A 12,101-nucleotide genomic window follows, 5' to 3' on the forward strand; every position below is an offset into this window, starting at 1 on the left:
CTAACTAATTTGGCCTCTGCTAGCTGGGCAAGGTGAATATTAAAATGGTATTTAATTAAAAGCCTGGGTAAACAGATGTTATATTACAGTATATTAAGAAGATTAAGTTGGGAGTGACACTCCAAGAACACTATATTAAGAAGATTAACTTGGGGATGTGTGACACTGGCCTCTTAGGAGCCTCTTAGCACCCCTTGGTTAGATGCTGTTTTCAGTCATTCAGATGATGAGGAGTTAAGTTAATGGCAGTGGCTGTATGTCCACAGAGCTGCAATGCAATCAAGCAGACCATGCAATTAGTGGCTATTAGGTTGCATTGGGCATTTACGTAATGATCGTCTTGATTTGTTGGGCATCCCATTACAGCTTGTTCTCTGGCTGTCTCAACAATAAGGGATTGGGTTGGGGATGTGCAGACATTTGGTGCCTCTTAGCAGCACATGGTTAGATTCCTGCAGTTCAGTGGCAGTGGTTGTGTCCACAGAGCTCTTAGGAAGCGTTCGGCATCCCCTGGCAGTTCCTTGAGCCCTGTGGAGTGGACATCCTTTCCATCCAGAGGGATGGGTGAGGGAGGGAGTAGTGGGTGGGGGGTGGAAGGGCTTTGGCTCCTTTCAGCTGTGTTGCCCTAACTAATTTGGCCTCTCCTAGCTGGGCAAGGTGAATATTAAAATGGTATTTAATTAAAAGCCTGGGTAAACAGATGTTATATTACAGTATATTAAGAAGATTAAGTTGGGAGTGACACTCCAAGAACACTATATTAAGAAGATTAACTTGGGGATGTGTGACACTGGCCTCTTAGGAGCCTCTTAGCACCCCTTGGTTAGATGCTGTTTTCAGTCATTCAGATGATGAGGAGCTAAGTTAATGGCAGTGGCTGTATGTCCACAGAGCTGCAATGCAATCAAGCAGACCATGCAATTAGTGGCTATTCGGTTGCGTTGGGCATTTACTTAATGATCATCTTGATTTGTTGGGCATCCCATTACAGCTTGTTCTCTGGCTGTCTCAACAATAAGGGATTGGGTTGGGGATGTGCAGACATTTGGTGCCTCTTAGCAGCACATGGTTAGATTCCTGCAGTTCAGTGGCAGTGGTTGTGTCCACAGAGCTCTTAGGAAGCTTGGAATGGATGGGGCTATATAGTAAAGCTATATCTTTACTTTATGAGCTGAGCTTCAGTCAGCGGGGGACCCATTTTAAAATCTTGTCTCTGGGCCCACTCCAACCTTGCTATGCTCCTGATTGACCCCGTGGTATACCGAAGATCTACGGGGGCAGAAGTGGCAAGGTAGGTGACTGGAGCACAAATGGGGAAAGATGTGACTTGAATCTGACAGATTATGACATAGAGCACATCTAAAGATCTATGCTCGGGCAATACGTGCAGCAAAGAAGCAGTTCTTTTCTGCCCATATTGCCTCTGAGAGTTCACATCCAGCAGAGTTGCTTAGGGTTGTGAGGGGGTTAGTATGTGCCTTCTCTTCCTTTAATCAGGATTTGCTAATTCTGGTCCACCCTGGTTGCATATGAATGGGGGACTGGAAGCGTAAGCACTGCAAAATATTCCCCTTAGGGGATAGAGCCACTCTGGGAAGAGCATCTCAGTTCCAAGTTCCTTCTCTGGCATCTCCAGACAGGGCTTCCTGCCTGAAACCTTGGGGAAGCCTCTGCAAGTCTGTGTAGACAATACTGAGCCAGATGGACCTATGGTCTGACTCAGTATATGGCAGCTTCCTATGTTCCTATGATTGGAGACCACCAATGAGCATTCAGTTTATGCACTTCAGGTGGCACCATATCCTTGCCAGGAGCCTTTCCAAGGGACAGAGTAGCAATAAGCTGATTGTACTCGGTCACTGTGACAGCTGGCCATACAGGTAAATCACTGACCTCTTGAGGCTAGGTCTTTGGTGTTAGTCTACAAGTTTCTCTGAGAATGACTGTATATAGCTGAGAAATGATGGACCCATGTCTCTGCAGGAACATGAGCGTCAGGCGGGGAGCAGTGCTCATAAGAGCCATTTGTCACCAAAGCCCAACATTTCCTTTCCTTTTTTTGGACACCACTGAGACCGCCATGCTCTTTCCATCTATCCTTAGCATGCAGGAGTTCAAAGCTGACAAAAGTGATAGAATCTGTGCCTATTTGTATAGAGACTGTATGAAACAAATTACTATAAGATTAAAAATGACAAAGGTCTGTAAAGAGCGATAAAGGAACTATAAAACTGGTAGAACAAAAGCATGTGGCTACGGAGTCATGGTAGGGCCAAGATCCATGAGATGATATTGAAGCGTACATGCTATAAGCTATGTAAACACACACACACCAGACTTGAAAAGCAGTAGGGCTGAATGATTTAAGAAGTTAGTTCTTGCTGGTGGTTAGGGCCTGGAGAATGCTGTCTGCTGCCGTGCAGAACTTGGCAACACTGTACATTATTTATTTACTTACTCAGTTTTCATACCGCCCTTCCAAAACGGCTCAGGGCAGTTTACAATTAAAACAGAAACCATAAAACCAACAACAATTAAAACAGAAATATAAATATGAACACCAATTAACTATTAAAACATCTTAAAAAACAATTAAACTATCAGAACAATTAAAACCCTGAAAACCAGGTTAGCATTAAAACAATTAAAACTAATTAAAAACCCTGAAAGGCCAGGCTAAACGGATGGGTTTTAAGGGCTCTTTTGAACGTCAGTAAGGAATTAAGGTTGCGAATTTCTGCTGGGAGCGCGTTCCACAGCCCGCCTCTGAGTCGCCACCAAATGAACCAGTGGTAACTAGAGATGGACCTCCTCAGATGACCTTAACGTGCGGTGGGGATCATGTAGAAGAAGGTGCTCTCTAAGATGTTATTGATGGATTACAGTAATAAGGAGGCATAGTATTGGTCTGAGTGTCTTGGCGATCTGTCAAGCCGTGGGAGAATAAGGGCGTTTCATACGTCTCTGTAGAACAGGCAGTGAAGTAGGAGATGCTGAATAATTTCAACTTGTCCCAAGTCGCAGGGGCACAGAGGTTCCAGGAAAGGGATCTCCCTGTATTTTTCTTCAAGAACATTTGTTAATGTAGAAGTTGAACAGGAGAGAAGTACGTGCACAATGTTGTTTGACGCTCTTATGGGTTGGGATGGCGTTAGATCAGTTTCCTTGAGGGTTGCATCTATCTTTCAGGGATGTGTCATTATGCAGACTATGAAGCATTGCAGGTGCCAGTCAATCCATGAGGCTTCTAGTTTTCCTCATAGTTTGGATCAAATGAGTTTTTCTTCATAGTTTGGAGACCAGTGGTGGCACCACCATTGGGCGAACGGGTTCAAAGAACCCGGGCCGCCACCAATCAGGGGCCGCGAGTGCTGCCCCAGACATGCCCCCAGTGTCTGACATCAGACGCGGGGGCGTTATTTCTGTCCCAACCAGGTCTGCGTGGCACTGTTTCGAGCCGAAATCGGCCCGCACTGCATTGGCAGTGGGGCCGGAGTGACTCTCCTTGTCTTAAAGGGGAAATTGAGGAAGACATTTTCATGCAGCAGCCACCAGGCTTTGAGGAACCTGGAAAGAAGGGGAGAGTATGCAAATTACAGAAGAGCATCTAGAGCTTAAAGCAAGCAGCCAGAGCATGGGATGAGAAGCTGAACCCACTGCTGCTTAAGGAGGGGTTCATGCCAGGAAAAACTGAGCCCTGCTTATAGTCAAGATCCAGAGACAATAGATGGACTTCCATCCTGACTTAGGTTAATGACTTGATTCTTGCACATGGGGGAAAGCAATACAGTCATGATATTGTAGAGCACCTGAACAAGGAAATCGAGGGGGAGGAACTCAGAAGCATCTCCTATTATTACCTTGCCATCCAAATAGAAAGAGGAGAGAAAGGGACATTCCTTCTCAAGCAGAAGCAAAAGATCAAGGAACTTCTAGAATGCCTGGGACTGACAGATGCCAACAATCGTCAGTACACCAATGGATGCTCATTTCTGGAAGCAAGATGGAGACAGTGAGCCTTTTTACCAACCAACAATCAATACCAAAAGGCAATTGGAAAGCTGCTTTCCATAGCCACAGTGACAAGGCCAGATATTGCCTCAGCAGTGGGAATTGGGAGCAGAAAAGTAAGTGCACCAACCAACGAGGTTTGGATAGCAGTCAAAAGACTGAGAAGAGACCTAAAAGGTACTGCACAGTGCACACTATGTATGGGAGATTCCAGCGAGCAGCAATCCCCAACGAGTGGGATACATGGATGCAGACTGAGGCGAAGACAGAACAGACTGCAAGTTGACAAGTGGACACCTGTGCTTGTATGGAAATGGAGCCCAGAATTGCTGGAGCCCCCAGAGGGTTTCAGCTTAAATGACTGAACATGGCAAGACTCCAACCAAGTGTTGCTAAGAGGAGACCAATGCCCACAGGTGCCAGGGTGCGCCTCCCCACCCTCATGGCCTCATAGCCACTCATGGCAAGGGCGACCTGTCTCTATTACAGAAGGAGAAGGCATCCTCGGCAAAGGCCTTAATGGCACACACCCCGCCCAGCTCCAGGAACAGCTGGTGCTCTGGGAGCCACATTTCCACTTATTATCTCCTGTGTGGAAGAAGCCCTCAGTCATAGGGAAGTGACCTGGTACATGTGATTAAGGGTGCGTCAAGCCTTGTTGATTTCCATCCATGGATGCAAGTGATGGAAGGAAAGCTCCCTGGCTTTCCAGGTGCTCTTCCCCGGGCTGCTCCATCCCCTAAGGGGAAGATCTTACAGTAGTGCCATGTAGTCTCCCATTGGACCCTGCTTAGCAAAGGGGACCACAAGAAGACCATGGCTTTATTCTCTGCTTGTCAGACAGCGATGTTGTTTCTACGGATGTGTGTGAACAGCTGACCAATAGAAACCTCCTTTGCGTCTTCTACTTCCTGTTTCACACTTTAGAGCAGGGAGAGGCCATCTTGTTTGTTTGTTTGTTTGTTTGTTTGTTTGTTTGTTTAACATATTTTATACCGCCAAAAACATACATCTCTGGGTGGTTTACCACCAGATTAAAAACAAAGATAAAACGTTAGTTAGAAACAAACAAAACAAAAAAACAATTTTTAAAAACGATATTCTAAAAACAACATTAAAACAATTAAAACAATATCAGTTAAAAGCCTGGTTGAGCACATTTCTTTAAAGACTTTTTAAAAACTAGCCAACCCCTGCACAGAGCATCTGTGTGGCGCTTTGGGGCTGGCTGTTTCCCCTTCCCTCTTCCTCCTGTCCCGGTCTCTCCTCTCTTCCCTCTTCCCCTTCCCTCCGGCTGTGCTCTCCAGCCCTCCACCCCTCCCGTTCCTCCCCCCACACCAAGGGACCAAGAAGGGCCAGTTTTTTCTCCCTCCTGACTGCCTGCTGCCCACTGCCGCCTTTCCCTCCCCCCTGCCCGCTGCTGCCTTTCTCTCCCCTGCCCACTGCCTGCCACCACCTTTCTCTCCCCCCCTTGCCCTCCCGACACTTTCTTCCCCCTCTCCTCCTCAGTCCTCACTTTGGAACTCTCGCAGCGTGTTTTGAGAGTTCCGCCGCCAAATCATGTGCCAAGAGAATTAAATATATAGATTGTCAGAGATGAGGAGGCTCTTATTTCACTAGGGAGCACATTGGGGAAGGTCTGTCCTCCCTGAGTAGCTGCCAGACCAGCCGGTGGCAAAAGCAGATGGAAATCTCCTGATGATCTCAGTGGGCGGTGGGGTTCATGACAAAGTATTCATGACGGTATTTAAGAAGTTCTCTTAAATACCCATGGCCCAAGCTGTTTTGACTCTCTATTTTGAATCTTGACTCTGCAGACCCAGCTGCACTACAACTCCCAGTTAAGAAGGGAATGTGAGCTGTGAATTTCCTTGCTGATGAATCTCTCTTGTCTTGCATTTCCATTTATTTGTTAATTTCCTGGTATATCTGTCTGTACAGCTCTCCAAACAGACATCTCTGCCTTCAGCTTGGATGTTGGCTTCACAACCACAGTGCTCGGATGCCTTCCGTCTCCTGCTGCCTTTTGCAGGAGAAACATGTTGATAGATGCCTGCAATTTCTGGCCATTTCCACTGAAGGGAGCAAAGCAGGTTGGCATCTCCCAGAGGCATGTCCCACCTCCTCCTAGGTGGCCAGTGCGGTGTCACGTGTAGTTGCCCAGAACTCAGCCTGCTAGCTGAGCCTCACCTCTGACCAGCTGGCCTGAGAAACACCCCTCCCTCTCAGCTACACCTCACCCCCCCCCCCCAACTGCAACTTAGGAAGAGTATAAATAACTAAGTGGCAGAGGCTGATTGTCGGGCCTGCATCCAGATCATGCGCAGGAAGCACCTTTGCACACCAGCAAAGCGTTCAATGTGAAGGGCTTCCTTCCTTCCTAGAAGGGGCAGGATGAGCCAATGGCAGAGGTGGCTTCTTCTGCTTCCAGAAATGCTGGCGCAGGCACCACTGTCTTCTCTCCTGGTGGTGTGTGTGTGTGTGCACAGCCATGCACATGCACAGAGGCATATGTGTGTGTGTGTGTGTGTGCGCGCACACACACACAGAGGAATCAGTCTGCTTTTGCCCAGTCCATTTCCAACTTGACTGAAGGATATGGAAGTTCGCTGGTCCAAGGGCTCTAAGCCAGACCTGCTCAACTTAGGCCCCCCCAGCTCTTTTGGAACCACAGCTCCCATAGTCCTCAGCCATAGTGGCCAAAAGCCAGGGATGATGGGACTTGGAGGCCGATATCTGCAGGAGGTGGGGGGGGCAGAGAAGTGGAGCAGCCCTGCTTGAAACCAGCCACCCTTCGAAGCAGGGAGTGCTTTCCAGCTCTGCGGCAGGGATGGCGCTGAACAGGGGAGGAGGAAGCCCACAGCCCCGCTGAAGGCAGCAGCGCCATAAGGGGAGAGAGTTGTCTGGGGACCCACTGCTTTGGGGGGCCCCCTAGAGGCAAGTCACATGACTGACTCCCCCAGCCACGCACCCGCCCGGGCTTCCTTCAGTTGTATTCATCCTCCGAAACTGATGTGAGTGTTAAGCCCTGGAGCTACCAGAACAGCAGGTCTTTCTCTAGGACCATTCAATGACTTGCATCGTCCACGATTTACAAAACCTTTAAAAAAATAATTTAGGATGATGTTCTATTGCAGCACATAGGAGATATATAAATATATAAATTTCACTTTGCTTTTTGTTAGCACTATTCAGCCTCATTTAAGATTTCTTTACTTCATGAGCTGAGCTTCAGTGGGGGGGGGGGGCATTTTGAAATCTTGTCTCTGGGCCCACTCCAAGGTGCTGCGGCCCTGCTGCGGGCCCTCCTCGGATCTGAACTCTGGGCACCACCCATCGTGGTGAGGGTCGGGCTGTCCTCCGCCAACTTCTTGCAGGCGGAGGGTCCCCGGCAGAGGGCCTGACGCGCGACGAGCCTGGGCAGGAAGAAGCCCCGTTCCTGGCTGGCAAGGGGTCCCACAGCAGCAGGGCAAGGCAGGGCAGGGGGCGGGTGAGTCGCTGGCCACCTCTGCTCCCCCCAAGTCACGCTCCCGGTCGGGCGACCTTCTTGCCGTCCAGGCTGCAGCAGCGGTGGTGCTGGATGCCCCGCCGGCCAGCCAAAGCCAGCTCGGCACTCATCCTCCCTCCTGACGCGAGTATGGCAGGCAGCAGGCGCCTGTTAGACGCGGCGTGGCAGCAAGCCTAGGGGAAGCCCGAAGGGGCCGACGGCCGAGGCGTGGGAGCAGGATCCAGGCCAGGCGGACGCCTTCCCGGGCCGGGACATTCCCGGGAGGCGGGGCGTCATCCTGCCGCCGGCCTGCTTGGCCCTCCCCGCCCTCCCGCCAGCCTCCAACGGACGCGGCGGGGGTGGCGAAGGAGGCGGGGCGCCGAGCCTCCCCGGCGGGATAAAAGGGCTGCTGCTGCTGCTGTCGGGCTCCATCCTCGGCGGCACCACCGGGGACTCCCAACTGCCAAGAAGGCTGCCAGAGCAACCGACGACCACGTGGCCCTCCGGAGCAGCAGCTCTGCCCTCCCGCCCAGGTGAGCTCTGTCCGCCCGCACGCCCGCCCTCCCCGACGGCTCCTGGGCTCTCTCGGGCGGCTCAGTTTCCTCGGCAGCGGCAGCTTGTCGGCTCCTCTGAGCGCCGGCTTCTTTGCTCTCGCCCCCCACCACAGGATGGCGACCATGATGGTGATGTTCATCAGGCCTCTGGCCAGTTCCTCCACCAGCCTCAACAACAGCATCTCCAACTTGATCCAGCAGGCAAGTCTCAGGTGGGGGGGAGGGGCGCCCCCAACCCCCCTGGTGGTTGGGGGGAGGGGCGCTCTTCGCCCTGGATTTGGGGGCTTGGAGTCCAGGGCCTCCACACAGCCTGGGGACCCCAAATGCTCCTCCTGGGTCTCTCCTGGGTGCTGTAGCTGCTGCTGGCCCGGCCAGCTGAGTGTGACTGTGACCTGTGTCGGGAGCAGCGGGGAGCCGGGAAAGAAAGAAGCGGGGTGGGAATATGTTACGGTGCGTGTTGGAACTCTCGGCCGCGCTCCTCGCAGGCGCCCCGACCCGCTGACCTTCGGCCCCTCTTCTCTCTTTCCTTGCAGCTGCTGCTCGAGGAAGGTGGCGGCATGTTGGTGGACCTCCCAGCCGTACCACTGGACTACCTCGCCTGGGACAGGTTTACGGAGGACATCGGGGAGACGCTCTCCGAGAAATACAGATGAGCCCTCCTTGTCCCCACCGCCCGCCGGGCTGCTGGCTCCCCGCCGCTCCCGGGAGTCGCCGCTGCCGTCGGGGTGCCGCCGCGCGCTTTGCGCTCTTGTGCGGTGAAACTGACAGCGAGCAGCAATAAAGAGCCTGAACCGCTCTCCGAGCCTTCCTTCTTCCGTTCCTTGGTCCCGGGATCAGCGCACTAGTCTCCGAGTCCGCGGAGCCCCTGGGTGGGGGTGGGACAGGCCCTACAGGTGCTGCACGCTGTCGAGGGAGGGGGGGCTTTCCCAAGGGATTTTTGCGAGGGAGGGCCCCCTTGCAAAAGAGTGGCAGGACCCGTCCCGCCTCGACCCTCTTCAGAGCAGCAGCCTAGCGTGCCCCGCAAGCCTCCTTGCCAGGGCCCCGTCCCAAAAGGAAGAGGAGGGGGGTGGCTAGCTACCTTTGAGCCCCTTTCAAGGGCAGGCAGTGCTGCTGCTAGTTGGAGCAAGTGCAGGTGGGGGAGAAGGCGGAGCATGGACCGGGAGGAGGCTTAAAGAGGAGCCTGGGGAGGGGGCCAACGCCAAAGGAACATAAGCAGCTGCTATATACCGAGTCAGACCATTGGTCTATCTAGCTCTGTATTGTCTACTCAGATTGGCAGCAGCTTCTTCAAGGTGGCAGGCAGGAGTCTCTCTCAGCCCCATCTTGGAGATGCTGCCAGGGAGGGAACTTGGGACTAGGGTGGTCCCCCTCGCTGATGCACACACACACTTCACAATATATAGTCATGTGACTTGCCTCATGTGACTTGCCTCTGGGGGGCCCCTCCAGCCGTGGGTGCCCCAGTCAGCCGCCTCCCCTTGCTTAATGGTAGTTACGCCCCTGCTTGGGACCTTCTGCATGCAAGCAGGTAGTTGCTCTTCCCAGAGGGCTCCGTCCCCCAGGGAAATGTCTTACAGCACTCACACATGTAGCCTCCCATTCATATGCAAACCCGGGTGGACCCTGCTTAGCAAAGGGGGCAATTCATGCTTCCTTCCTACCACGAGCAGAGAAGCCCCCACCTTCTGCCTTGACAAGCGCGCCACACACACACACACACACACACACACACACACACACACACAGAGTGGTCCTCCCCGGGAGGGGGAGTGAGTGAGTGAAATGTTAGAGGTTGTTGATTTTTACCCACAGTAGGTAAAACAGCAGAGCACTAAGGAATGAGCACACACTCCAGTTACAGAGTAGGTAGCAGAGGATGGTTTGGATATTGCAGCTATTTAAAGAAAACACATGGAGATCCTTGTATGACTAAACACTAAATATTTATTGGTTAAATACACTTGGATAGGAAAGACCTATATCTACATAATGGATAGGTAAGGAAAGAGAGATGTTTCCATCTGCTGACTCGCTAGGAGGAAAGGAAGGATTGTGACTCAGCACAGGAAGTGCTGCAGAGTCCGTTCAGGGGTCATAGAGTAGGGACAGATAGGGAGACCCTGACTCACTGTCTCTACTCCCAGTGCCCCTAGTGGTCATTCGGACAGTTGGTGCAAAAGGTCGATGCACTGGAAGTTCATCTCCAAGTCCAGTGTGGCCAGGACCTAAAGGGTACTCATGAGTCAAATGGGCCGTAACCCAAAATTTGCCTTTAAAAAAGCCAAATCTGGCAACAGAGTCTCCAACAGGAAAGTGGGGCTGCCTGTCCCATGCAAAGGGGGGGGAGCCGGCATCCCTTCCAGGCGAGACAGTCGCTCTTCTGTGCCAGTGCAGCCAGGTAGGGAAGAGACTCCTGCAGCCTCCCAGGAGCTGGGCCAACCCCTTGGCTTCCGTCCTGGCCAGGAAGTGGGCTGAGCAAGACCATGTCTACGGGGGGTTATAGAGTCCTCTGCCTTCAGATTTCAGCTGGCCTGGCACTGGCCTCTCTCCCCACCCCAGACCTTCCTGCCACATGTTCTCCAGCATGTTATATTTGGTAGATGAGGAGGAGGCGGCAGGAAGAGAAAACTAGCCTGGAAAATGGACTGGATGGTAGGGATGTGCAAATTGATTCGGGTACAAATCAAATCACGCCTGATTAGATTTGAATCGATTTGAGATTTGCATCTGTCCTATTAATTCCCCCAGATTCCCAGCTTTCATTAAATTTCCCCCCAGATTCTCAGCTTTCATAATGCTGAACAACTGTGCCCTAGAACAGTTGGTCATGGAACCAAGTGAGGGAAGGTGGTCTTGAACTGAATCCTGAGTGGTGCCCAGGACCTGGTATGTGATGTTTGTGTTGTGGAACCTTTAGGGAACAGTGACCATAGGGTGATCAAATTCAGCATATATGTTAAGAGAGAATCGCCAAGGATGTCAATCAATCCGTATCTTTATTTTGGTCTTTGATAACATAACATAGAGGGAACAGAGAAGCTATAAACAAGGATGATATTAAAAACAGTAAAACCTCTGCCTGAGGCTATGGAAACAATCACTTTAGAATTAAAAGGTGGTAGCATAAGAACTATTAAAATGGCCCTAAAACTAACATCTGAGAAAACCTACGAAAGGCTGTGAAATTAGAACAATAACAAGCTATAACAAGAGTACCATTAGCTATAACAGAAGTAATAAAGTGTAATAATAGGATGATGCTCGCTGTGCTTCTAAAAAACTAAAAAGATAAACTATAGCAGCAGAAGCTAGATAGGCTGTAACAGGAAAGGTGATCATACTAAGTAACTGGAAATTAGGCAACAGTACAGGTATGCACTGTGTCAGGTCAAGTTAACTCTTGCTAACCTTGACAGATTTTGCATGCTGCCATGCAGAACTTGACATCATGTGTTATGAATGAGTTACAATCAGAGAATAAGAGGAAGATATAAAATTGGCCAGAAGGTCCTGGCAGCCTGATGAATAATGGAAGAATGAGGGTATTGCTGGTACTGCTCTGTAGAATGAGCAGAAGGATGTGATTGGTGGCTTCAACTCGGCTGACATTGCAGGAGCACAGATGTTCCAAAAAAGGGATCCAAGGAAGTCTACTACAGACACTTTGAACTTCAGAAGAGGAAACTTCTCTAAAATGAGGAGTCTGGTTAAAAGAAACCTGAAAGGGAATCTCAAGAGAGTCACTTTGCTTCAGAATGCATGGAGTTTATTTAAAACCACAATAACGGAAGCCCAGTTAGAATGTATACTGAAAAGGAGGAAAGGTATAACCAAATCTAGGAGGATGCCAGCATGGCTGCAAAGTCAAGGAAGCTGTAGGGGAAGAAGAATTCTTTCAGAAATTGGAAGGCCTGCCCAAATGAAGAGAATGGAAAGAAACGCAAACTCTGGCTAAGGAAATGGAAGGAGACAATAAGGGAGGTGAAAAGAGAGTCTGAGGAACACTGGTGGCACAGTGGTAAAACTGCCGCCCTGTAAGTTTGATCCTG

This window comes from Hemicordylus capensis, chromosome 13, assembly GCF_027244095.1.
Source record: "Hemicordylus capensis ecotype Gifberg chromosome 13, rHemCap1.1.pri, whole genome shotgun sequence".
Taxonomy (NCBI): domain Eukaryota; kingdom Metazoa; phylum Chordata; class Lepidosauria; order Squamata; family Cordylidae; genus Hemicordylus; species Hemicordylus capensis.